The sequence below is a fragment of the Microcaecilia unicolor genome, chromosome 1 (genome assembly GCF_901765095.1).
Source record: "Microcaecilia unicolor chromosome 1, aMicUni1.1, whole genome shotgun sequence".
NCBI lineage: Eukaryota > Metazoa > Chordata > Amphibia > Gymnophiona > Siphonopidae > Microcaecilia > Microcaecilia unicolor.
In genome coordinates, this window is record NC_044031.1 from 403,442,771 (window position 1) to 403,470,630 (window position 27,860).

At 42.4% G+C, this 27,860-nt stretch overlaps 1 long non-coding RNA gene across 1 annotated transcript in view; it reads right to left on the minus strand.

Annotated features, from left to right (window-relative positions):
* Positions 1-27,860, minus strand: part of LOC115475522 — a 599,851-nt gene that overhangs the window by 300,761 nt on the left and 271,230 nt on the right. The gene's annotated exons all lie outside the window — the stretch shown is intronic.

Here is a 27,860-nt window from a genome sequence, read left to right on the forward strand (position 1 = left end):
GTGGTACTATCCCCAGTTCTCAACGAGTCTTGGCCCCATGGAATGTGCTGATGCCCAAGGGTAGGCCTCTGGAAGTCTTTTTTCACACACTGGGGCCTAGTTTCCCTGTGGTCTTTCACATGCTTCTCTAAATCCTTTCCAAAGAGCAAACAACCCTGGAAGATCAGCTTGCTCAGATGTGCTTTAGAAGCAGGGTTAGCCATACAGTGACAAAGCCACAGCCACCGATGAGCCACCACTTCAGATGCCACTGCCTATGAAAAGATGTGGTTCAGATCATAGAGTATATCCACCAGGAAGGCTACCCCAGAATTTAAGCAGGTTGCCTCCAGGGACACTGGCAACTTCTGGATTCATCTCAAAAGAGCCCAGATTATATAGGCCCCAAACACGGAGGACTGAATTCCCACTGCTGAGTACACAAATGCCTGCTTTAGCAGTTACTCCACCTTTCAATCAGGGGTGTCCTTCAGGGCCAAACCCCCTTCTACAGGAATTGTGGTTTTCTTAGCAGGTCATCTACTTTAGACAGGTGGAAAAACCTTTCCAGGTCCTCACAAGGCAATGGTTATGGCCTTCCCAAGAGCTTGAGACCCCTAAGGACACCTGCCAGTGCTTCCCACTCTGCTAACACCATCTGAGAGAGTGCCCTATGCATCAGGAAGATTTTGGACAACTTTCAAAGCACCTCAAGGATGGGGTCCCCACCTGCAGCAGTTTCAATTTGGAGTGCCACCAAATTAGTCACCAAGTCAATCAGGTGACCAAATCCCTCTGGAACAATTATACTACCGAGGAATCTTCCTCCTCCTTGTCCTCCAGAGAGAGATCACCCTTAGCTTGAGACACTACATCCTGAAGGGAGCCCTTGAGGTCATCTTCCTCCAACCCCTATGGGTCCTCCAGAGAGGATACAAATGGACAAAGGGTCAAATCTACATCCAAGCCACCACTCCACCACTTTGGCTTCTTTAAGAGTTGTATCAAGGCTCCTCATCACCCAAAGGGTCCTGAACGTCAGGGACCCTCGATAGCCATGGGGATGAACCTCCCATGGGGATTAGTACCAAACCACCTTATTTATTTATTAGGATTTATTTACCGCCTTTTTGAAGGTATTCACTCAAGGCGGTGTACAGTAAGATTTGAACACAAATCCACGGGCTAGGCTTGGGATTATGGAGGGAGAAACCCCTCCAAGCTCAACTAGGGTAAGGACCATGGCCAGAAGCTCAGGAGCAGGTTTAGGGCTTAACCTCAGGGACAGTAAGCCCACAGACTGCAGTCCGGGGAGTTAGGTCTAAGTCACAAACCTGCTACATCAGCCCAACCTACACCATCTGCTGCAGGTAGAGAAATTCTTATGGTTTCCAAATTGCACCAACCCTTAAATCAGTGATGTCACTGATACAGTTCAGTTTCTCTACCTCCATCTGCTGGTAGGAGACACAACCCATTCATCTAGTGGTTTAATATAATGAAAAGGACTATGATTTTAGAGGTGTGATGTAACAACACGGAACAAAAACATATCCCTTGTTCACATCACCCTAACTACAATTCTGATATCTTGGGTAGCAATTTTTCAGCGACATTTACTACAAATATTTGTGAAAAACATGTCTCCACTATACCAAAACAACTTGGCTGCCATATCATTCCACTTGCAGATATAAGGGAGGATAAGCTGGGCACATATTCATTAAGGGGTCCTTTTACTAAGCTGCACTAAGAAATGGGCCTAGTGCACCCTTACACAGGTCTTTCCTGAACATTAAGCCCATTTCTATCATGGCCATAAAATCATTATTTATTTATTTATTTTTGGGGCGGGGGGGGGGGGGGGGGGTGCTAGTGTTAGCATTAGTGTGCAGCCATTAAAAATAATTAACATGGGAGTTTTTATCAATTCCAATTTGGAGGCATTAAGTCTGCATTATTCAGTTAGTTCGTGCTAATGTCAGTGCACTAGATAAGCACATCCATGCCCATTCCCCATCCCTAACACGCCCCCTACAAAATATTTTTTAAAATTTCTTCATGGTTAGCTCATGCAAATTGCAAAAAGAATGCAGAATACTTTAGCGCATCTTGCATTAGGTCATTTTATCTGCATTACGTGCAAATACACCATTTTTGTAAAAACTTCATTGGCTACCAGTACAATACAGGGCTAAATTTAAAACTCTATGTCTGATCTTCAAGGCCCTGAAAGGAAATGGCCCTGAGTATCTAAAGAATAGGATGATCCTCCATACACCACCAAGGACACTAAGGTCCTCCCAAGGACTTTCACTAACTACACCCTCTCCAAGAGACATTACACGATGTGATACCCGCAAGCGAGCCTTCTACAGAGTAGCCCCACACTCTGGAATGCATTGCCTGAAAGGCTCCGCTTATCATAAGACTATCTCTACTTCAGGAAGCAGGTGAAAGCTTGGCTCTTCAACCAAGCCTTTAATGGAAGAAGTAACTAACTTGTTAGTCTCATCACACACACAAGGAGTGACTCGGGCTGCACATACTGCAGCAGGACATGTTTATCCACTCCTCCATGTGCAACTTTCTTCAAATCAGTCACCTTACTTTCTAATTCTTCCTACTTTCTTACCCATCTATATGTTACAACTTTGCTTTACCCTTCATTACCAATTATAATGTTCTATTAGGTATTGTGTTGACATTGCTAGTATACCATACCATATTTGTATTGTTTTCGAATATTTTTACTGCTGTAATTGCCTATTGCTCATGTTTGATCTATTCTTTCTGTACACCACCTTGAGTGAACTCCTTCAAAAAGGCGGTAAATAAATCCTAATAATAATAATAATAAATGAGCACCTAACGCAGCTTAGTAAAAGGGCCCATAAGTTAGTCCAAGAATAGCAGCGAATTTGCTCAAAATAAAGACAATGGTTGTTTCTTGCTATAAAGATTATGATTTTCCCTTTTCATTACTTTTGGGCAATAGTGTAATTCGGACTTTTAAGGAAGTTAAGTATGTAGGAGTACTTTTGGACTGTCATTGTTTTTTCATACACAAGAGAATAAGGTGGGCCAGGGTAATTTTATAAATTACATATGGCCCGAAGGTTGTCCTGTTTTGTGGAACTGGAACATTTTTGGGTGGCAGTCTAGATCAGTGTTCTTCAATGCAAGGCCCAGGATCCAATGGCGGCCCCTGAAGACTTCTGGTACGGCCCCCATCATCTTTCTGTGTTTTTTCTTCTATTATCTGCCTCTCTAATCAAGATCATGACCGAAAGGAAGAAGTGAATGGGGGAAGAGCTGCATGATTGAAGGACAAGAAATTTCTCAATTGACAAAAAGAATGCATGTAGAAATGCTCTTCTCCTTGAGGATACCCTCATTTAAAAGTTAGAAAGTGGGCTGGTGGGGATGGATGTCATTGACACATGCTTGTCAACAGTGTCTGGCCCCACATGGAGTGGAGGAGTGGCCTAGTAGTTAGGGTGGTGGACTTTGGTCCTGGGGAACTGAGTTTGATTCCCGGCACAGGCAGCTCCTTGTGACTCTGGGCAAGTCACTTAACCCTCCATTGCCTGCCGCATTGAGCCTGCCATGAGTGGGAAAGCGCGGGGTACAAATGTAACAAAAAAAAAAAAAAAAAAAAAAACATTTGGCCGCTCTCCTTCAGTTCTTTTGGATCCCAAGTGACCCTGACTTAACAATTAGTGAAGACTATTGGTCCTCGAGGACCACAATCCAGTCGGGTTTTCAGGACTTCCCCAATGAATATGCATGCGACCTATTTGGATGCACTGCCTCCACTGTATGCAAATAGATCTCATGCATATTCATTGGGAAAATCCTGAAAACCTGACCTAGTGAGGGCCGAGGCCAGACACCCCTAGTCTAGATGCTAATTCTTCCAATTCTGGATTATTGTAATATGATCTATGCTGGGCTTCTGTTGATACAAAATGCAGCTCCTAGGGTTATCTTGGACCAAAAAAAGGGTTCATATACTGCCAGTTTTGATTGATTTATATTGGGTCCCATTGTTGTACCACATTCAAGTGCCTTTATTTAGTATTTGGAAATTTGTGGTATTTGTACCACAGAACTGAACAATTTAATCCAGCCTTATGAATTGGTGCAGGGCAGGCATCGTGTTCAAGCCAGCAGAATCTACTGACAATTCTGAGCTAACGTGGTCAATAACTTTTCAGTGATAAGTCCACGTTGGTAGAATTTGTTACCACCTTTGACATGATAAAAGAGATTTGATGAACTTTCTTCAAAACTGGAAGTGCACTTTTTTTTTTAGCAGAACATTTAATACCATCAGGTATGTAATTACTCATTTTTGCACTGTTTGAGAATACATATATACGTTTTATTTGTTATTGTGAGTGTGTACAACTTTGTTTATTTTAAGCTATACTGTTACCCACTTAGAATCAGTACATAGGGGCTAAAATTGCAATAAATGAAATGAAATGAACTTGTTAACCCTTACTGCTTTTTAAAACCAATGTATTAACAAAACACAACAAATAAAATGTGAACTATCAAATCCTTCCAGGTAGAAACTAAAAACAAAACAAAACAGTTTGCAAGGTAGCAGCTTGTGCTGAATTCAGTGTCCTACAGACGACACTCTCATTCGCTATGGCAGTGCCGACTACTCATAGCAAAATTCAAACCTGCCACCAAAAGACAAAGGAGCCTGACTTAAAAGTTAAAGAAGAACCACCACTGTGTTTTATGTAAAACAGGCTTGTCCAAGTTCAATCGTCAGGGGCTGCAGTGCAAGCAGACCAGGTTTTCAAGATATCCATAATGAATATGCACAAGGGAGATCTGCAAAAGATGGATGTAGTGGACATGCAAATACATTTCATGCATATTTGTTAAGGATATCCTAAAAACCTGGCCTGTTTGCAGCTCTCAAGGACTGAACTTGGACAAGCCTGACTTAAAAAGAAGTCCTATGGGAGAAACAAAAAGAGGTGTTAATCCAACAGAAGGCCTCTGCTGAAGGACTCCGATACTCACCATTCACTCAGGCCTGCAGAAGTTCAGGGAGAAGGATTCTACATTAATGCTTCAGCTGGAGGTAGTGCCACGTTAATAGTAGTATACACACATAAAATCTGGCACACTTTGCCTACTGACACCTAAGCGACCGGATTTACATACATCCCCGTCTCCCCTCCCCCTTTCTTTTCACACAAAAGCCAACATTACTCATTTATCTGTGGTCACAGCTTTTATCAGCTACAACAAAACAACCAACATATTCATTTCAAAAATGAACGTCACAAATAGAAAGCATGAACATTTAAATTGTATATCTTTCTTTACAACTAGTTGCCCCTTGATGAGGACTGCAATATACATCATTTACAAATATAGCTCATTAATCTAGCTTGAGATATGAAACTATTCTGTGCTAAAATGATCATTTCTGTCTGAAATACAAGCTGTTAAAAGAGACTAATCTTCTTAAGCAGCAGAGTGACCTAATATTCAATTAACTCAGCTGGCAGTTGGAATGAGCAAGGAAAATAAAGTGCATCAACAGCCCTCTTTCTTGTTTTTGACTTTGATCACGTTCTCAAAACTGGCAGCAGTGCCCCCACCACCACCACCATTCCCAGAGCCAAGGCATCTCCAGTCACAATAATAGCAGGGTGACTTTCTGCCAGTCAGGCCTAGGAACAGCTGCTTTCCTGCCACACCAAACACCACCTCAGCAGCTGGAATGTCAATGGGAGGAAGTGATGGCTGAAAACGAAATGCCTGAAGCTATAATAAGAGGCACATTGTTCCTGTTATAGACAAATTAAACAATGAGTTGTGGGATGCTTCATGTTACCTAGTTTCCTTCTTTGGTACAGAAATTCCTAAATGTCTATGACAACATTTGTTCTAACTACCTCACCAATACATTACCAGGTCAATATTCAAATGCCATGGCTGATGTTTGTTTTAAACATCACCCGCAACGTTTAGAGTGCACATATATTTAGAGTCACAATCCACACAAACAGTGCTGCTGAATGTATGTACTGAACTGAGCAGTGACTGGCACTGGTTAAATAGATAGCATCGATATTCATTTTCTTTATTTATTTCAGCACTTGATAGACCCCAAGTGATCCCTGAGGTGACTAAGCGGTTTACAATTTCTATTACAAGTACTTTGCACTGTCCCTATTGGGCTCACAATCTAAGTTAGGAGTGCCTTTTCCTTGTCCTAAATCAAGCCAAGCAGCTGTCTAGGTAGTTGGCGATATTCAGCTGTTATCTGTAGAGGTAGGTGGAATGCCCACACACCCTGCCCTGGCACTAGAGTCTGGAGAGCAGCTGCTCCTATCCAGATAAGTGTTTTTGAATATTGGGCCATACACTTTTTCCATACAGGAAACAAGGCAACAAATGGAGTCGGCTGGTGACCACAGGCTATAACAAATAGCAGAAGAGTTTTAAAAATGCTTGCCGACATCACAATGCGTCTAATCGCAGAGATTTCAAATGAAAATCACAATGCGTCTAATCACAGAGATTTCAAATGAAATTGAACCTGTCCCGTTTCCCTACAAGAAACAAAAGTCTTTTTTTTTTTTTTAAAGGAATCCTACAAGTGTAAGTTGAGATTCACTGTGGTATTCTACAATCTTTGAAACAAAGGTGAATGAAATTGGATGAATAGTTCAAAAGTTACTAGGAGGGAAGACAAACAGATGCAGTGATCTTACTGGGTCAGTTTACCCACAGGAAACTAAGATGAAACTACGAGAGAGGTGTGGACTAAAATGGAATGAAGTAAGATCAAAAAGTGAATTTAAACAAAAAGGTCCTAATAGACAAATTGATATGATAAGAATCATACATAACACCATCACTTTTGTCGTGCTACACTACACAGACCAGTGGTGCCATGAATCACTGAGCGTTAATCACTTGGGAGAATTAGAATGAACCCAGTGACATGAGGTTGGCAAAGAATGTACAGAAGAAAATTCCTAAACTGAATCCTGGGAAGCAACAACATTAGTCTGGGACCTCATGCTGACACTGTCTGAGTAACAGCTAAGGCATTCCAAACATTTTCCTGGCTCCAAGAGCTGGTTATGCAATGTATACACAATATTTCAAAAGCACGACCATATCCTCGGCCAAGTATTCCAAACATTGTAAGGAAGATACAACAAACCTGACTGCAGCTATGGTGTTAATGTGACGAGGAAACAAGGTGCTTGTAGGGGCAGTATTATTTCAGAAAGGGCAACCTTTATACCAGAGCTGGGAGATGAGTACGTTTTTACACATGTGAAGGGCAATTCTAAAACAAGTCGCTTACATTTACATGTCAGCTGTGTGCCTAAAGGTACAGAATACTAACATTTAGGTGACTTGAGAGGGGCATTTTTGAAAGGGACATACAAGTTGTGATTTGGATGTCCTTGCAAAACTGCGAAATCCAGGGGCGGGGAAACCTACCGTCAGAGACGCCCAAATCCTTAAATCTGAACGTCCCTAGACATGAACGTTTTTGACTTTCGGCGATTTTCAAAACCAAAGATGTCCATGTCAAAAACGTCCTAATGCAAGCCATTTGGTCGTGGCAGGAGCCGGCATTTGTACTGCACTGGTTCCGCTGACATGCCAGGACACCAGCCAGGCACCCTAGGGAGCACTGCAGTGGACTTCATAAATTGCTCCCAGGAACATAGCTCTCTTGTGTGCTGAGCCCCCCAAACCCACTACCCACAACTGTACACCACTACCATAGCCCTTACGTGTGAAGGGGGGCACTTATATATATGGTTACAGTGGGTTTGTGGTGGGTTTTGGAGAGCTCGCTGTTCCCTCCACAAATGTAACAAGTGGGGGGGGGGTATGGGCCTGGGTCCACCTGTCTGAAGTGCACTGCAGTACCCACTAAAACTGCTCCAGGGACCTACATGCGCTGTCATGGACCTGAATATGACATCTGAGGCTGGCACGACATATTTTGAAAGATTTTTTTTGAGGGGGTGGGAGGGGGCTAGTGACCACTGGGAGAGTAACGGGAGGTCATCCCCGATTCCCTCCGGTGGTCATCTGGTCATTTCAGGCACCTTTTTGTGCCTTAGTCGTAAGAAAAACAGGTCCAGGTGAGAACATCCAAGTCCCACCTTTGCTACGTCTCCGACACACCCCTTTGAACTTTGGCCATCCTTGCGACGGAGTGCAGTCGGAGACGTCCTAAATCGGGTTTCAATTATACCGATTTGGACATCCCTGAGAGAAGGACGTCCGTCTTCTGATTTATGTCAAAAGATGAACATCCTTCTCTTTCGAAAATGAGCCCCTGAGTGTACACTTATTCCTGAAAATGTCATTGGGGCGTTTAAGTGGAGTTGTACAACTATACTCTCAAATGGCATATAATGTATTTGTAAAATGGGGGAGGGGGCAGAGCAGACATTTAGGAATATACCTTTGCTACTTTTAGGCACCCCCGTTTATGCCAGGTCTATGGCAAGTGTACACTTGTTTTCAATAAAGATACTTGGGTGTCCAAGAGTCCATATACGACAGGCTCTCACCCCACATTCCCAGGACCGAATGACCCGATTGTACAATTGCTCCTGTAGTGCTTTAAAAGGAAGGAAGAACCATGGCTAACATATACAAGGCTAAGATTTCAATTTTCTGGAATAGTGGTATGAAAACAAATGCCTACTGTCATTCATCTATCATTTCAACTCAGGAAATTCTAAATCTGAGTTGAAGGCGAATTACATAGATGTATTTCCCTATCTAAGCTGCTTACAATCTAACCCTTTCATTTACTACACTGCATCAATGTATTAGTACCCATTAATTTAAAGTGCATAGTAAGTAGAGGCTGACCGAAACCATTTTTTTTTCCCGTTTTGGTAAACCTGCAATCAAATTTTGTTGCTTGATTTCAGTTGAAATCCCTCCCCCCCCCCCCCCCCGATACCCAGCCAGTTCAAATCTGAAGCCTGCCCCCCCTCCCCCCGTGGAACAAAGTTAAGGTGAGGCTCCCCATGGACCCTCTACCCATGGGCTTACAAAAGAATATAAAAATAGCCATACTGGGTCAGACCAATGGTTCATCTAGCCCAGTATTCTGCTTCCAACAGTGGCCAATTTAGGCCACAAGTACCTGCCAGAATCCCAAATAGTAGTAAAACTCATGCTCCTGATCCCAGGGACAAGCAGTGGCTTTCCCCATGTCTATCTGAATAGCAGACTATGGACCTTTCCTCCAGGAACTTGTCCAAACCTTTTTTTAAACTTAGATATAATAACTGCTGATACCACATCCACTAGCAGCAAATTCCAGAGCTTACCTATTAAGTGAAAACTATTTCTTCCAGTTCGTTTTAAAAGTGGTACTGTGTAACTTCCTTGAGTGTCCTCTAGCCTTTCTACTTTTTGAAAGATTAAAAAAAAAATAATAATTTATGTTTACCCGTACTTTACCACTCAGTATTTTGTAAACCTCTATCATATCCTCCCCCCCCCCCCCAGCCATTTTTTTCCCCAAGCTGAAGAACCCTAACCTCTTAAGCCTTTCCACCCCCTTAATCATTTTGGGTGTTCTTCTTTTAACCTTTTCTAATTCTGCTGTTTCTTTTTAAAGATACCTTAAAAGCACTGGTGGTGCAGTGGGGGTAGGAGCAATCCACACCCCCCCCCCCCCCCCATGCCAGTTCCACTGTCAATATTGGCTACTGGGACTTCAAGCAATGTTCTCACGAGACTGTCACCAGAAGTTGTGGCAGCCATGTTGACAATGGGAGCTGGCATGGACAGACAATCAGTCCTACCCATGCAGGCTCCAATCTCAACATGGCTGCTACGACTTCTGGCGGCAGTCTTGTGAGACTGCCGCTTGAGGTCTCAGTAGCTATGTTGACAACAGAGCTGGCAGGGGCAAGAGCAAGTGTGGATTGCTCATGCCCCCCTTCCCTCACACCACCACTGCTTTTAAGGTAAGCCCAGGGTGGGGGGTGGGGGTGGAACATCTGGGTGTGTCTCGGACATCAGATGAGAGCTGTTCTGAAGGGGAGGGAGCAGGGGCAGCACTAGAGTTTCAATATCAGCCAAAACTTTTGGCCAAAACAGAAAGAACCAAATTAGGATTTCAGGTCAGTTTCAGCACCAAAACCAAAATTCAGTGAGCCTCTATAGTTAGTAAATAGAACCCATCAAGAATAATGGGGCTTGCGTTATCTTGCATGTGTTAAATCCCATTATCATAGCTTAGTAAATAAGAGCCTAAGGGGTCCTTTTACCAAGCTTTGGGAAAAAGGCCTCTGCGCTAGCGGCTGGGGCCATTTTTCCCATGCGCCAGGGCTGTTTTTTTATGCAGCTGGTAAAACCTGAAAAAAATGGCCATGATGGTCATGCAACGGAGAGCCCTTACCGCTACCCATTGAGGTGGTGATAAGGGCTCTCACGCTAACCCGGCAGTAACTGGGCAGCGTGCGGCAATGCCCGATTACTGCCGGGTTATCGCCGTACAAGACATTTCTGGGGGGTTTCTTTTTTCCCTTGGAAATGGTGCGCACTCAAGTTTGTACCTAAAAGCCTAAGGAGACCTTTTATTAAGGTGTGCTACCAGATTTGGCGTGTGCTGATTATCATGCGCTAAATGATAATGCACCCATTATATTCCTACGATTGCCTTATCATTTAGCCTGTGCTAATTGTTAGCTTGTACTAAATCTGTTAGTGCCTTAGTAAAAAGACTCCTAAGATAGCTCTCTCTCCATCCATACTGTACTAAAGAGATGGAGGTTGCATCACTGACAGGAACTAGTCACTGTAACACACCCTAGAAGCTAATGTCCCCCAGCCAGTGAAAAAACTGAAGCTATTTCAGCAAGACAATGATCTGAACCGTACCTCCAAGTCAACCATGAACTACTTACAGGCCAGAAAAGTGAAGGCTTTGGAGTGGCCTTCACAGACCCCCAATTTTAATAAAATTGAAATTCTCAAGTATGCAGCGCATGCAAGGAGACCTAGGAATATGTCTGAGCTAAAAGGGCAGTTGTAGTATTGCTAACATAGCACCCTTCACTCTCACAAGAGGTATGAAGGACAAAACAGAGAGTGGAGAAAGGATGCACGGCCTGCAGTTAATGGTCACCATGCAGCAGACACAATTGATCCCATGTCTCCTAAAACACCAGGGCCCTCATGATCAAAAGCAAACTCTGGCGCTAGAGGCTGTTAACGCCATACTAGCGCCAGAGTTTGCAGCCGACCCATGATCAGAGCCCTCGAGCGCCTGAAACAGTGCACTCGAGGGCTCTCAGCGCAAGTAGCATGCAAATGCATGCTAAACAGGGCTTCTAACGCAATTAGCTTGCAAATGCATGCTAATTGGCGCTTAACGCATTCATCCCCAATGATCAGCGACCAGCGCGCCAAAGATTGGGTCGCTGGCCGCAGCAAAATCAACGCCAGCTCCGAGCTGGCGTTAGATTTTGCGGATCATTGGGGAGGAATGGTGAGCCTCCAGCCCACCCCAAATCCTCCCCTCAGCGTTGTCCTTAAATTCCCTGGTGGTCCGTGGTGTCGTGACACCCCCATGGCCCCCTCCCGGCCCCCCTACCTTGTGTTGGAGGAGGGACGCAGCCAGCCTGCACAATTCTCCCGCACTTTAAACATGATAATCAAAGATAATAGCGCTGCTTAGATTTGCATGCATTATCTTTGATCATCGATGCAGAGAAGCCCTGCGCTGTCCCGGCGCTATTTTTAGGGCGCTGTTTGGAACAGCGCAGGGCTTTTGATCATCTGCCCACAGGTCACTTGGCAGCTCTGACAGAACACAGGGATTCATTACAAACTGGAAGTCAAGAAAGAGTGTGCATGCTGCTTATTGCTCTTTAACACAGAGCCTCCCAAACTTGTCCTGGTAACCCCAAGGCCAGTAAAGTTTTCAGGATATTGCAGTCTTTATGAGATAAATTTGCACTTGTTTGAGATCCAGTACAGCAAATTTATCTCAAGCATACTTCTTGGACCCAAGAGTTTTGTCTTGCTCCTTGAGGTCTCCAGTTCAGTTGGAAACAGAGCTGGCGTCATTAGCCTTCATTCACAACTACCCAGGGACTTTTTTTCTCCTATTTATAATTAGTCCATCCAGTGCAGTATGTACTGGGACTTTTTCCAGAATCCAGTATTCAAGGACCCTAAATCCTGCCACTAGATGTTCACATCAAGCGATGACCATGTTTTCCTCCTTCCCCAAGGGGCTGAGAACACCACCTTCCTAGCATCCCATTCTCAGCTGATCCAGGAAGCAGAAGACCCAAATCTGGGACCAAACCAGGGGCTTTCCACATCGCATTGCACAGTATTTGTTACCCGAGACACTGGACCAGCCCCATCTCAGCATATTCATTACGAGCATCCTAAAAACCTGGCAAGCTATAGAGTCAGTGGGTCAAGTTTAGGAAGCCCTGCTTTAGAATGTTATTTAGGGAAAGGGGAAATGGGACTTGATATACTGCCTTTCTGAGGTTTTTGCAACTACATTCAAAGCGGTTTACATATATTCAGGTACTTATTTTGTACCAGGGAAAATGGACGGTTAAGTGACTTGCCCAGAGTCACAAGGAGCTGCAGTGGGAATCGAACTCAGTTCCCCAGGATCAAAGTCCACTGCACTAACCACTAGGCTACTCCTCCTTCTTATATTCTGCCATATTCAGGTAGAAAGACTGTCCAAGGCAGAGAACAGTAAGATCAAACCTACTATATACTACATAAAAACAACACAAACATTCAGAAACAAAATAAAAAGGCAAAAATGCTAAAAAATATAAAACTAAAAACAGACCTGAAAATAGCTCAAAATTCAACAACTGCAGATTCAAATAACAAGGCTTTAAGATATTTACCTACAACGGTGTGAGCACTAAAGAAAAAAGGAAGTCAAGGAGTAAAATATAATCTTTTAATGAATGCTACTGTTAAACGGCATTGTGATTTACAAATTTTCTTACAAAAAAGGAACTAATTTACCATTAACAAAAATAATTTCAAACATTCTAAAGTAGTCTATGCAATTCTCAAAAATACTTACAAGTAATATCTAAAGTGGTGATCTGCCTCTTCCTAACCTGCAATTTGGGAAAATTTCTAAGACTCTCGTCTGGTAAAGAATAGATGGTATAAATTAGCATAAGAAATAGCTCAAGTCAGTAAAAATGATTCTGGTGAGTACACCCATCTTTGTTTCTGCTGAAAGAGACATAAAGGGGTCCTTTTACCAAGCCGTGGGAAAAAGGGCTGCGTTAGTGGCGGGGGCCATTTTTCCCGTGAACGAGGGCCCTTTTTAGCACAGTGGGTAAAAAAAGCCCCAGACACACATGGCCATGTGGTAAGAGAACTCTCATTGTATGGCCATGCGGCGAGGAGCCCTTACCGCCACCCACTGAGGTGGCAATAAGGGGTCTCACGCTAACATGGCGGTAACCGGACAGCGCATGGCAATGCCCGATTACCACCATGCAAGCAGTTTCTGGGGGGGGATGTATTTTTCCCCCTGAAGTGGCGCGTGCGCAGGGCAGGACAACTGCCAGCGGCTACATTGGGCTGGCAGTAGTCCCGGAAGAGTGAGCTTACCATCGCTCTGTAAAAGGGTCTCAAAATGAGACAAAATAAAAAGAAGAGACTGAACAGAAAGTGGAATAAGAATAATGCGGCCTACGTTTTGATAGATGCACACACATTCATGGGCATATGTGGATCCAAAAAGAAAAGGAACCCAGGGACGGACTGATAGTGATCTGGGCCTTCGGTCAATAAGGGTCATCGGATCCTAACCACCTATCAAAAGTGATTAAATTAGATGGAAGCTACGGGAGATTGGACCCCCTTGTTGCTGTGGGCTCTCGGGCACCGTCCAGATGTTTCAATGGTCAGTCTGCCCCAGCCAACCGTGTTAGGATCTCAGGACATATATGGAAAACTTGGTGTGAATAGCACACTAAGGTCCTGTTTACTAAGCCGCGCTGTAGGCGCACTAACTTTTTAGCATGCGCTAACAATAAAGATATCCATTATATTCCTATGGGTGTCTCTAGTGTTAGCGCGTGTACTAAAGTTTCTGCGCCTGCAGCATGGCGTAGTAAACAGGGCCCAATAGTCAAAATGATTTAAATGGGCAGGAAAGGCTCCTACCCACTTAATTCACGCTTAAGCAGCCATCTGCCGATATTCAGATGTTGTTCCAGAGGGGGAGAGGGATCAGAGTCGGGGGGGGGGGGGGGGGGTGTCAGATGTATCAAGGGGACGGGAGGAGGGGGGGAAGGGCCATTCCGATATTCAGCCGGGACCCACAAAAGTCTCTCATGCAGGTGCCTGGCTGAATATTGGCTAGGACCTGCACAAGTTATCTACCACAAAATGGGCCTTTTGTCGTTTTGGACTTCTTTTTGGAATCAGCTGCCGGAGGATATTAGGAGTTCAATAGTATTTGCAGTTCCGTAAAGCCTTGAAAACTCGGCTTTATGTAGACATTTTTGGGCAATTGTAAATGATGAGCTCAGGCTATTTCCTGTGTGGTTAAACTTTTTGATACGTTAAAATTGTAACTGTAGTACGGTAAACTGCTTTGCTGCCTTTCTGTGTAAATGCAATACATCAAATCAAGACATCAAATCAAATCAAGCTGATTCCTATCCAGTCAGGCCCAGATAGTCAATGCTGGTGCTCGCACATGGCCTAGCATTGAATATGAGAATCTAACTTAGCCAGCGATGGTATGTGTCTAAAAAGAAAAATGCTCACATAAAAGGAGGCGCCCACATACAATTGCACCCTAAGAGGTAATTCTGTAACAGAGCACCTAGAATAAAGAGGGTGCACAAGTACCTATTTTATGTTTCAACTGTTTTTATTATGAAAGAAATCAACACATCCACAGCTTGTTGGCATTATATAACTAATACAAGCATTTTCTGTTCCTCAATTATCTTGTAATAACATAATAAAACAATATTTATCTTACACAATGGTGGTATGTTGCCTTTCTTCATTTTTATAACCTTTAACCATTAGTTCTCTTTTCTTATTCCCTCCCCCCCTTCCCCCTTTACCCCCCCCCCTTTTTCCCCTTCTTCTTCTTAATCTCCTCTGCAACCCTCTGCAATCTCTATTCATTCTGATATCTTATAGAATTCATTCATAAAGTATTGATGATCAAACTCCTTCCCTGTTGCGACATCTGTTCCAAATAACACCCCCATATTCTAAGAAATTGCTTTTTTCTTTTTTCATTTCCTTTAGCCTCTTTTGCTTCCCATACCAATAATTGGTGTACTTGGTTCCGCCAATGCCAGAAATTTGGCGGGTTATGCGCCGTCCAGTGTTGCATAATACATTTCCTAGCTATCAGACACAATTTACGTCGTAACAACATTTTATCCACATTTAAATTCGGTCTTGTCTCTTTCATGTCTAATATTAGTTGTAACGGATTCATTGCCACTCTGCTACACAACACTCCTGCAAGATAAGTAGTTATTTGTCTCCAATATCTTTGTATAAATACACAGGTACACATCGCATGATATATGGAGTTCTCAACACTATTACATTTTAAGCATAGAGCTGTTTCAATTCTCCCTGATTTATACAGTTGAATCTGAGTAAAATATGCCCTATGTATCATTCTAAATGCACATTCTCTATAATCCATTCCTCCAATTAAATTTGGAATGCTTTTAATTTGTGCTACTATATCCCATGCTTGCAGTTCTTTTCCTATATCCTTTTCCCATTTCTGTCTTAACAGAGTCATGTCCTTTTCAGGGGTTATGCTCCACACTTTCTGATACAGTTGCGATATAGTAGGGGCATTTTCTGTAATTTCCTCAAAGAAATTGAGAATTTTGTTACCTGTCCTAAGTTTAAGTGTTTCTTTATTTAGCTTTTGTATATAATGTTGGAGTTGATAATATGCGTAAGTATCATGCCAACTCACTTCCTCATGGTTTAGCAGCCGCGGCAATGGTTTGATATCCCCATTGTTTTCTAACACATCTGTCAGAGTTGTCACACCCACTTTTCCCCATTCATTAAAAGTTTTATTCTCTATTCCTGGTTTAAAACTTGGATTCCCTCTAATACTTAATAGCTCCGTTATCCTTGGGTCTCCCCCTAATAATGTGCTTATAAATTTCCACACCTCCCTCACAGGTTTAAGTAAAGTGTTGTGTCTAAATTCATGGGGAGTTTCAATATGTCGCATATGTAGTAAAGTAACAAAATGATATGGACTAAACAATGCATCTTCTATCTCTATTGGTGTGTGATCATCTGTTTGGAATAATCTATCCCTCACTAGTCGCAGTAGACATGCCATATTATAATATTTAATATTAGGAATTCCCAACCCCCCATGCTTCCATCCTCCCAGCATGTATTTTTGTTGTATTTTAGCTTTTTTTTTGGCCCAACAAAATCTAAACATTATTCGGTACAAACTTCTGATATCTTTCTGCAATAAAGCTATAGGTAAAATCTGCAAAATATATAACCATCTCGGCAATATCACCAATTTAAGTAAATTGATTCTCCCTATCATCGAAAGTGTTAACATGCCCCATGAGTCTAGTTGTTGCTTAGTTTGTTCCAGTAATTTCTCAATGTTTAGTTGATATAGCTCTTTTGGTGTAGCTGGTAGTTGTATACCTAAGTATCGAAAGGATTTATGTGCTCGTTTCAATGGGAAATCTCTCCCCCACAATTTATGTATGTCCACATTAATCTGTAACGCTTCTGACTTATCAATATTCAGTTTGAATCCCGAATAGTCTCCATATTCTTTAAAAATTTGCAAAAGATTCGCTAAAGTATCTTTCGGTTTCGTAATTATCATTAACAAGTCATCCGCAAACGCGGCTATCTTAAATTCTTGTCTTTTGATTTTTACCCCTTTGATTGCTGCACATTCATGGATATCTCTTATTAATGGATCTAGTTGAAGCGCAAAAAGTAAGGGTGACAAAGGACAGCCTTGTCTGGTGCCTCTACTAATCTGAATTTCCTCCGTAACATTTCCATTCACCAACACCTGTGCCCTTGGTTTATGATATAGTGCTCTAATCGCCTGCACAAAAGTGCCATTAAACCCATATTTTTCTAGCACCGAGTACAGAAAGGGCCATTCCACTCTGTCAAATGCCTTTTCTGCATCAAAACTTATCATCAAAGCTTGCTCTTTGGAATGACCTAGGCTTTCTAGGGTGGCCAAGATATTCCGCAAATTTTTTGTAGTTGATCTCCCTTGAACAAATCCGACTTGTGCTGGATGTATAATTTGAGGTAATATCCCCCCTAATCTTTTGGCCAATATTTTTGCAAATAATTTTGCTTCTTGATTTATTAGGGAGATGGGTCTATAAGATGCAACCAGCTGCTCATCCCGTTGGGGTTTAGGAAATACTACTATCCTAGCTAGATTCATATTATCTGATAATGTGCCCTTCTCTATCCATTCATTAAATACCTCAGTCAGAGTAGGTATAATCGAGTCCCCCATCAACTTATAAAATTCCGCTTTATATCCGTCTGGACCTGATGCTTTCCCTAATTTACTCTGTTTAATTGCCCACCCAACCTCTTCCGTGCTGATTATAGCATTGAGCCTCTGTCTGTCTTCATTTTGCAGTTTCGGAATTTGACTACCCTCCATATAAGATTCCCCTTGTAATTCATCTTGATCTGATCCCTTATAAAGCTCCTGGTAAAAATTTTGAAAAGCTTGTCTAATTTCTTTATTGGAATGAATGAGAGTCCCATTCTTATTTCTCAAAGTTGTTATATTTCGGGAAGCAAACTTAGGTGCTATAAGCCGCGCTAGATATTTGCCCCCCTTGTTCCCATGCTTATAGAGCTGGAAACGATAATAGGCCTGAGATTTCACCTCTCTCTCATGTATTTTAGTATTTAAAGTGGTTTGTATAGCCAAGATCTCTTGTCTAATGCTATTATTGGGTTTCAGACCATACTGTCGGTTTAGCTTACCTAATAATTGTTCAAGCCTCATTATTTCTCTATCTCTCATTCGTTTATATTGCACTACATAGCTTATTATTTCACCTCTCAGCACAGCCTTCGCCGCTTCCCAATAAGTACTGGTCTCAGTAACAGAGCCCTCATTGAAATGTTTAAATTCTGCCCATTTGTCTTGTATATGCTCCCCAAATCGTGTATCTTTCATTAAATATGTGGGAAACGTCCAGCTTTTCAACATGTCTTCACCTTCCCCTCTCTTCCATGTCATTCCGACCACCGAGTGATCCGATATGACACAGGGATCTATGTGTGCCTCAGTAATATCTGTTAATACATTGCGAGATACAAGCAAATAATCAATTCTGGATGATGTCCCATGTGCTCTAGACTGATGTGTATATTCTTTATTCAATGGATGCAACGTACGCCAGACATCTATTATATCTAGCATTTTACATAAATCCGGTAAACCCCTAGTATCTATTTTCCTCGCTTCTTTTGGTGGGTGTGTTCTATCCATAATCGGATCCCAAGTCATATTAAAGTCTCCTCCCAGTATTAGGGGCAGATTCCCTAACTGAGTAATTTGTGCTAACAATTTCTTATAGAATTTTAAATCCAATACATTAGGGGCATATATACTTCCCAAAATTATATTTTCATTATTAATGTTTACTATACTTAATATGAATCTACCCTCCGGATCTGAAATCGTTTTACCTACTTTATATGTTAGCCCTTTCCGAAAAAGTATGGCTACTCCCCCTTTCCGACCCACTGCCGCAGCCGCTACACACTCCACTACCCACCATTTAGTCAATTTAGCATGTTCTACTGTTGATAAATGTGTTTCTTGGAGCATTACAATATCTGCTTTTATACGGTTAAGATGCCGCAAGATTTTTGATCTCTTAATGGGGGAGTGTATTCCCCCCACATTCCAGGATATTACCTTAATTGATCATCTCTTATATATTGATTTCCCATCATCTGATCAACTTGTATCTCTAAGAGTAGCCAGCCCAGCCTCCAGCCACTCCTGTTCTGATACCATACTCTCGGTGTCACTAGTATATGATTCTGAGGTTTACATTGACTTGTTCCTCTCCTCCTCCCTTCTTTAAATTGCAGTCTCTTAGTTAATTGCTCCTTTAACTCCCCCCTCCCCCCATCCCCCCCCCATTAACCCTCTTCTTCCCATAGGAAGCAGGTCATTGACGACGCTTCTCCTCCCATTATCTGTATCCGTCCCTTCTTTCCACATGTTTCTTTTAATGAGATATTACATGTTTGAGCGGTCATATCACACTCCCAACATTCAATCTCTCATCACATTGTTTGTGAATTTTATCATTCTCTACTGTAGTGAGACATTATCAATTATTTGTCTTATAACGTTCCACTACTATCAAGATCTTTCAAATTAGTGCTCTAATATTTAACTAATTTCCGATCACACCATGTAAACCCAAGTACCTATTTTATAAAGAAAAGTAGACCCCTAGCTTCCTGTACAGAATAGTAGTGCAAGTGGCAGAAAACATTAACTAGAATGTGTGTAAAATACAGAATATAATTTACATCCATATTTGTGCACATCGTTAGAACATGGTACGTACTTTTCCGCTAGCTGGTATTCTATAAGAGGGTCTTTGCACACATTAAGTAGTCACTTGCGTGTGTAAATGTCTAGAGCAGTGGTTCTCAAACCTGCCCTGGGGACCACCAGCCAGTTGGGTTTTCAGGATATCCCTAATGAATATGAACAAGGCAGATTTGCACAACTATCACCTCTATTAAAAAAAATCAAGGTGTCTAATAAACTAAGGGCCCTGTTGACTAAGGAACGTTAGTGTTTTTAATGGACCTATAATTAACGCGCGTGCTAACCGTGTAAGCGCCTATAAGGATATTGTAGGCACATACACTGTTAACACTCGTACATGGTTAACGAGCATTAAAAATGCTAACGCACCTATAATGCAGCTTAGTAAACAGGACACTAAATTAATAACTATATAAAAAACATAAAAATAAATTTAAATAAATTAAGTGTGCTTAGGACCAAGTGCTAACCAAAAAGGCAGCAACCACCATTCCCATCTTCATACACTGAGAAAGCAAAGTCTCTTCAACCATCCCGTTCACTAAAGCAGATGAAAACTGATGACATAAGCTGATGAAAACTGCTGATACAAATGTTCATACTGAATTGTACTTGTAATCCCAAAAAGTGTTTGTGATAATGCAGTTCCCAAAAAGATGGACTCAGTACAATACAAGACTTAATTCTCTATTTGAAAAAAAGATTTTAAATTTATCTGTAATCTCAGTGATCCTCCGTTGATGGAAACAAAATAGATGATTGCTCCCTTCTACTCTCCACCGTGCACTTGGGATTACAAGTGACTTTAAATACAATTCAGTATGAACATTTGTATAAGCAGTCTCAGTGATCATTTTGAAAAAGCACGGCACCAGCAAGAGAGCAGCAGCTGCAGGGCAGGAAAAAGTGGGGTTCTTTCCTGCTCCCTCCCCCTCAAGAGACCACTAGTCCACCAGGGAATGCAAAGTTAGGCCAGGCAGCAGCGGGCAGAGAGTCGGGCGAGGGATCCGTCCTTTAATGCAACCCTGCAGATTCTGCTGGGAAATGTTGAATTCTGTGTGACTGGGGAATTATGTGCAAAGTCTGCACTCTGCAGTCGCGCAGAATTCTGGCAGAAGGTGTCCTTCAGTCCTCCTGCTAGACCTCTGCCACCTCAACCTTTAGTCTTGTCACCCTCTGGGACTAATGGGGTTCAGAGCCGCAATTCTGGGCCTCATCCTCCTAGGTCCGTGGATTTTCCTACAGAAGTTGTATTTCCATCAGTTGTGGATAAGGAGATAACTTTCAAGGATATATGAACAGTGGTTTCTTGGATCGAGACTCTACTGAGAGAAGGAGTTCCACAGTTATGTAAATTTTCTTCACAATCTGTCCTGAAATTTAAGGTGATGGATAATAAGGTTGACCAATTATCTTTACAAATTCAGTCTGTTGAGAATAGGATATCCTCCCTTCAAAACAGTAATCTATTTGCTATTTGATAGAATCTACCTCAGTGGTAGCCCTACCATTAGGCCAACTGAGGCGGGGGCCTCAGGCATTATTAATAATGGAGCGGCATCTTTCCCCCTTTTTTCCTCAACTCCCCTCCACAGCGTACCTCCTTTTGTTTTTCAAAAGGAGGCAGTGGCAGTGATCCCCATATGCTGCCCTGCCGCCGGCACCTTCTGTACTGTGGTCAGCCTCTCTGATGTAACTTCCTGTTGCCTCAGAGGTGGGCCGCAGTACAGAGGAGATGGCAGTGCTGGCAGAAGGCAGCATATGGGGATCGCTGCCGCCTCCGACTTTTGAAAACAGAAACAAAAACGAAGGTGGGCTCAGGATGAGAGAGATGCTAGACCGCAGTTGGTGGGGCAGGAAGGAGTTGGAATGGGGAAGCGATGCTGGGGGGCCGTGACACCATTTTATCCCTGCCTCAGGTGGCAGATTGCCTTGGGCATGGGATGTACGTTTTTGGTAGTCGGTATTCTCTATGAAGAGTCATTTACACAAGTGGCCACTTACACGCTTACATGACTAGAACACTACCAATTATGCATGTTCTTCTCATGTAAAACTAGGCAGCTCCCCCTCTGTTTATATGTGCCTACCGCACAATTTTATGTAATTTTCCAGGTGTAAAACACTTTATAAAATGACCTGCTTTCATGCACACCTGATCAGTCTACACTCTTCTAGCCACAGTGATGTCCTCTCACCTCACCACTCCAATTCCCACATTCTTTATCTTCACTCCTGTTCCATGTCTTACCTTCAAACTTTCCATTCTGCCTTTGACTCTTTTCCTCTAATGTTCTTCTCATCTTGCATTTGCGTATGGTAGCAAAATTGAGACCAATAATTCTTATTTATGATTTTCAGATAATAGTGTAATCCTTGGTCTTAAGTAGACTTGATTATTGTTATATGCTATATCTGGGAATTGTGAAGACACGACTTAATGCACTTCAGATTATTCAGAATTCAGCAGCAATGATAATAACTGGTGGTATTGGTATGAGCATGTGACATCAAGGTTAAAACAACTGCATTGGTTACTAGCGGTACTCTACAAGGTTTTGATTCAAGTATAGCAAAATTTATTTTCATCAAATCGCCAAGACAACTGAGATCAGATACCGAAGGGAAGGAATGTGTACCTGATTTGAATAAAATACATTATGAAGAGGTGCCGGCAAGCTCCTTTTCGATTGCTGGACCACTATTGTGGACTAGTTTGCCTGGATATGTACAATTTTGTACTTCATTACAACAATTTAAGAAGGTACTGAAAACATATCTTTTTGTACAGACATTCTCTGATATGAAACCTCTAGGCTTGGATAGTCAGATTGTTCAGGTTTCTTCTGACATGTAATCCTCAGGCTTTGATGAGTATATTCTAAACTGTATAAACTGTCCGGCTGGGATTAGTAAAAGATAAATGTGTGATAGTTTTATTTTTTTATTTATTGCATTTGTATCCCACATTTTCCCACCTATTTGCAGGCTCAATGTGGCTTACAATTTCCATTTCAGAGTACAGATACAATTGGTATCTTTTGTTTGGTATTATTTTGTTTGTTTTATTGTAGGCGGTGGAAAAGTTTTGAAATAAATAATTCGCTCTCAGCACTCACTGTTCTTTTGTTACTTTTTTTTTTGTTTTAATACAGTGCAGGCATGTTAACCTGAGCTACCTTTCCCACTCTGTGCTCCACTTCCATACTGCATCTCGAAATAAGTTCTCTGAATGAACTGGACATCACCAAAAACTCTTTCAACAAGGTAATATATATGCCTCTATGTTCCTAACAATGGCGCCTGCTGGTTTGTTTCATTAACGATCTTTCTGATATCAGGTCACTAAGTGTCAGACACTTCCAAATGGTCTAACCATCGCCAGGTGTGTAGCACTTTATTCCCTGCCATTATTCTAGCTAAATGAATAAAGCAAGGAAAGGCAGCAAAGAAACAAAACACCATGAAAAGGAAAATCATAGAAATGCAGGCTCAGCTTCAGGAAAAAAAAAAAAAAGAATGGTGAATTGCATAATTTGTACTTGTAAGTCTCGAGACATCTGAAAACCACTGTTTATGAGAACATTTTGGAAGGCTTCAGCTTTCACACTGTTCATGGCCAGGAGTCAGGACTGTTACAAACAAACTGACCAGACCCCCCCAGTTGTCATGACATCCCAACTGTTTGTTACTAAGCAGAGGTGTGGCAAGGACACTAAGGCCCTATCATAGGACTCCTATGTACTTGCAGGATTGCTGATTGGGTGATACATGAGGTGGTCCTTTGTGATGGGAAGGGTACAGTGTTGCCAGTTAGGCGGTTTTACCGCCCAATTGGGCGGTTTTCCGCGACCCGCCACGGGAAATTTTTGCCCGCGGCGGGTTGCGGTTTTTTAGGCTTCTTTTTTTTCTTTTGGGCGGTTTTCAGGCGATTTTTTTCGGCCGCGGGGGGCGGGGTTAGTGACGTTTTGGGCGGGGTTAGTGACGTTCTGGGCGGGGCCAATGACGGGGGAGGCGGGGCCGATGACAAGGGAGGCGGGGCTGGTGACGGGGGAGGCGGGGCCGATGACAGCGGGGGCGGGGCCGGGGGAGGCGGGGCCAATGACGGCGGGGCAGAGGTGATGACCGCGGGGGCGGGGGTGATGATGCGGGGGTGGGGGTGTCAGGGGCGGGGTTTGAGTTTGGGCGGGTTTTGGGCTGGATTTAGGCTGGTTTGGGTGGGAAAAAAATTTTCCACCTGGCAACCTTGGAAGGGTATATAAGTAACTGCTCATCTAAAGAGACTCTGAAATAGTCAGGATTGGCAGGAGAGTTTCAATGTCCTTGCCACAGTCTATTTCCGGGGGGGGGGGGGGGGGGGTACTCTTCCCCCACGTGATAGAAACTAATTCTCTATAGCTAAGATTCTTTCTTTCTTCCTTTGAATGTAGTTGCAAAAAAAAAACTCAGAAAGGCGGTATATCAAGTCCCATTTCCCTTTCTTTCTCTCTGTTATGTAACATTTGTATGAGGAATAAAACTTTCCTTCCTATTGTTAGACTCTGTTCTGTAAAACTACTAATGCCAAGAGCCAATAGTATTTCTTGTGCTGTTGTTAATGAGAAATAAAGATTCCTTTTCTTCTTCTAACTTAGCCTGAGTTTTTTATAAGAATAGCATGACCAAACGCGCAGCCTAGTCCACTGGGACATATGCTGGAAGTAGGTGAGAGATCCAGTGGAACCAGACAGGGTTGTATTCTGACTTATCGCTGCTTGGTATTTATTTCTAGGCTGCACACTGCTCACTGGCTCTGGAAATGCGATTTTGCCATACCTATTCACTTTTATACTGACGGTGACATTGTCACTGTCAGGCAACTGCAAGACAAAGGTACATACAACAATATCCATCATATCCATTACTGCAGAAGCTCAACTGCTATTTAATTGTTTTATATTGTGCTCTCAGCATTTTGGTTTGCCTGTAAACCTTAAAAAAAAAAAAAAAGAAGAAAACACCACAAGATTATGCACTAGTAATCCATATATGCCAAAAGTGTGTGTTGGACACATCAGGTTAACAAGTTCTGCTATCTTGGCAATTACTTGTTTAACAATAGCAACACTGTCAACGACAGGGTCAGCCTAACCAAAGAAAGTTTTATCTATTGACTCATGAAGCGGTGCCTGTGAAATGAGCATGGTATTTATCTGATGACAAAGTTGGCAGTCTATATGCAGTTGTCCTCACAACTCTGCTCTACGGATGCTACTCCTGAATTCTAATACTGTCACCGCCTACAGAAGCCTGAATGGGGCAGATGCTGACAACACTCCTAACAATTCATGTAGAGGTTTTGCCGTTACTGTACATTCATTTCTGCAAATAATGCACAGTATTTGCAAATTTTTACCACACTTTACTAACTGGGTCCCCTAATGCGTCCTAAAGTTTTGAGGCACTAAAGCAAAATATGACCTTTTCCCCTTTTTATGTATGTTACTGTATGTCTGTCTTTCTAGTTTTATATTACTTTTTGCACACAGCCGCATAACTTCTGGGTCTGCATCTGACCCCAGAAATTCAATGCCAGTGCCCTACATTGAATATCTGAGTTCAATTCTGCCAGTGGCTGTCATCAACTTAAAAAAACACTGACTGCCACCAGCTAACTATCAGTCCCTTACTGTTTAGTTCACAATAGCTTCAAAAATAATCTCTAGCTTAAAGGGTCTCAAGTGGCCTTTCCTGTTTGCTAAAGCCCAACTCTCCTGAAAGCCAATGTTGAGTGATAAGTACACTTCCTGGAGTCCTATTTTAAAACTGCTCTGCTGTCAGCAAAGAATGGGCAAGCATTTATTAAAATATGACCCAAGTGTTCACACACAAAAAATGCAGAGGACATCAAGCTGTCGCATGATGTGTATGGCTGTTTATTTACACTAAATGTGCAGGCTGTAAGACAGTGCTGGCTCTGATTTTATTCCCTATTTACTGAACATGTCTGGTAAGCTGAGACATCATTGTTTGAATGCCATGATTATTTCATAAGACATAAGCATCGTCACACTGGGACAGACCAAAGGTCCATCTAGCCAGCACCCTGTCTCAGACAGTGGCCAATCTAGGTCACAATCACCCAACAAGATCCACGGAGCAAAGCTTTTTGTACGGCTTGTCCCAGGAATAGTGGATTTTTCCCTACGTCCATTTAATAATATTCTATGGCCTTTTCCTTCAGGAAGCCGTCCAAACCTTTCTTAAACTCTGCTAAGCTAACCGCCTTAACCACATTCTCCGGCAACGAATTCCAGAGTCGAATTACGTGCTGAGTAAAGAAAAATTCTCTCTTAAATTTGTTTTAAACTTACTGCACTCCAGCTTCATCGCATGCCCCCACGACCTAGTATTTTTGGAAAGCGTAAACAGACGCTCCATATCTCTCTTTTCCACTCCACTCATTATTTTATATACCTCTATCATATCACCCCTCAGCCGCCTTTTCTCTAAGCTGAAGAGCCCCAGCCGCTTTAGCCTTTCCTCATAGGAAAGTCGTCCCATCCCCTTAATCATCTTTGTCGCCCTTCTCTGCACCTTTTCTAATTCCACTATATCTTTTTAGAGGTGCGGTGACCAGAATTAAACACAATACTCTAGGTGCGGTCGCACCATGGACCGATACAGTGGCATTATAATATCCTCATTTTTGTTTTCCATCCCTTTCCTAATAAGCATTTTATTCACTCTTTGAAAACTTAAACGCATAAAACCATATTTTCCTAGAGACGTCTTTCGCACTTTAGTGCAATCACTGGTCATTAGCCGTCTTGATTATTGCAATGGCATCTACTCAGGGTGCAAAGATGTGCTTCTGAAAAAACTACAGACAGCTCAGAATACGGCTGCCAGGCTCATTTATGGTGCATCTAGATTTGAAAGTACAAGGACTCTGTGAGAGAAACTGCACTGGCTTCCTGTCAAAGACCGTATCACTTTTAAAATTTGCGCTCTGGTGCATAAAATCATCTATGGTGAAGCCCCTACATACATGGACACCCTAATCAACTTGCCACCAAAGAACTCCCACAGATCCTCACGAACGTACTTAAACGGACTTAAATACAAAAGCACCTATGCATCAACTTTCTCCTAATCTAGCGCTCTTCTCTGGAATGAACTGCCTAAACTGGTGAAACTTACTACTTATCACCCTACTTTCAAAAAGCGCCTCAAGACCTTTCTATTTGGCAAAGCGTATGCATCACTCCCGCCAGGCATCTCTACCTTCTGATCTGTCTTACCCCGGTGTCACATTACTCACCACTCCTCTTTCTCTTTTACTTTACCTCGCTTTGCCCATTATACTTCTAGGACATTAATTGCTTGGCCCCTGACATGCTGTGTTTTTATGTACATTGTTGTAAGCCACATTGGGCCTGCCCATGGGTGGGAAATTGTGGGATATAAATGCTGTAAATAAATAAATAAATTCTATTTGCTTTCTTAGCTGCTGCAGCAGCACACTAAGCAGAAGGTTTCAACGTATCATCAATGATGCCTCTCAGGTCCCTTTCTCGTTCCATGACTCCTAACGCTGAACAATGCCAAAACACACCAAGAAACGTTCCCTATGAAGGAAAAGCACAGCACCAAGAATATTGCTTAAAGCGCGGGAAAACAAGAGGTTTTTTCCTCTCTGTGATATTGTTTTCCTGTGCTTTAAGTGATACTCTTGGTGCAGTGCTTTTTGAGGTGTGACTGGATGATTTAGAAGAGGTAGCTTTCCAGCTACAAGACTGCACAACTACGTTGACTCCTGAGGCAGGCAAACCATTTATCGAAACATGGAACCGTGTCAAGACTTTAGCAATATCTACTCAGCTTTTGGTGTCCTGTCTGGATTGGTTGCCCCACGTCCCTTCCTTACACCTTGGACAGAATGATTATTTCAACACCACAGTAGAAAGTGCAGAAGAAATTTCTGCCATACTCTCTCAGATATTCTGCCACAGCCACCAATTCCAGCTTTCTGATGTTTCACGATCCATTCTTTCACATGCACAAGCAGCATACCAAATAACAGATATCAATGCACAGCTTATCCAAATCCTTCACATTCCACCACAAAATTAATAGGAATGACCTTCTCTCACCAAAGAATGCCAAAACAGAGTGCAACAGCTATTTAATCACATTTTAAAGAGTGTTCTAGAAGCCTCAGCCAGCACAGCTA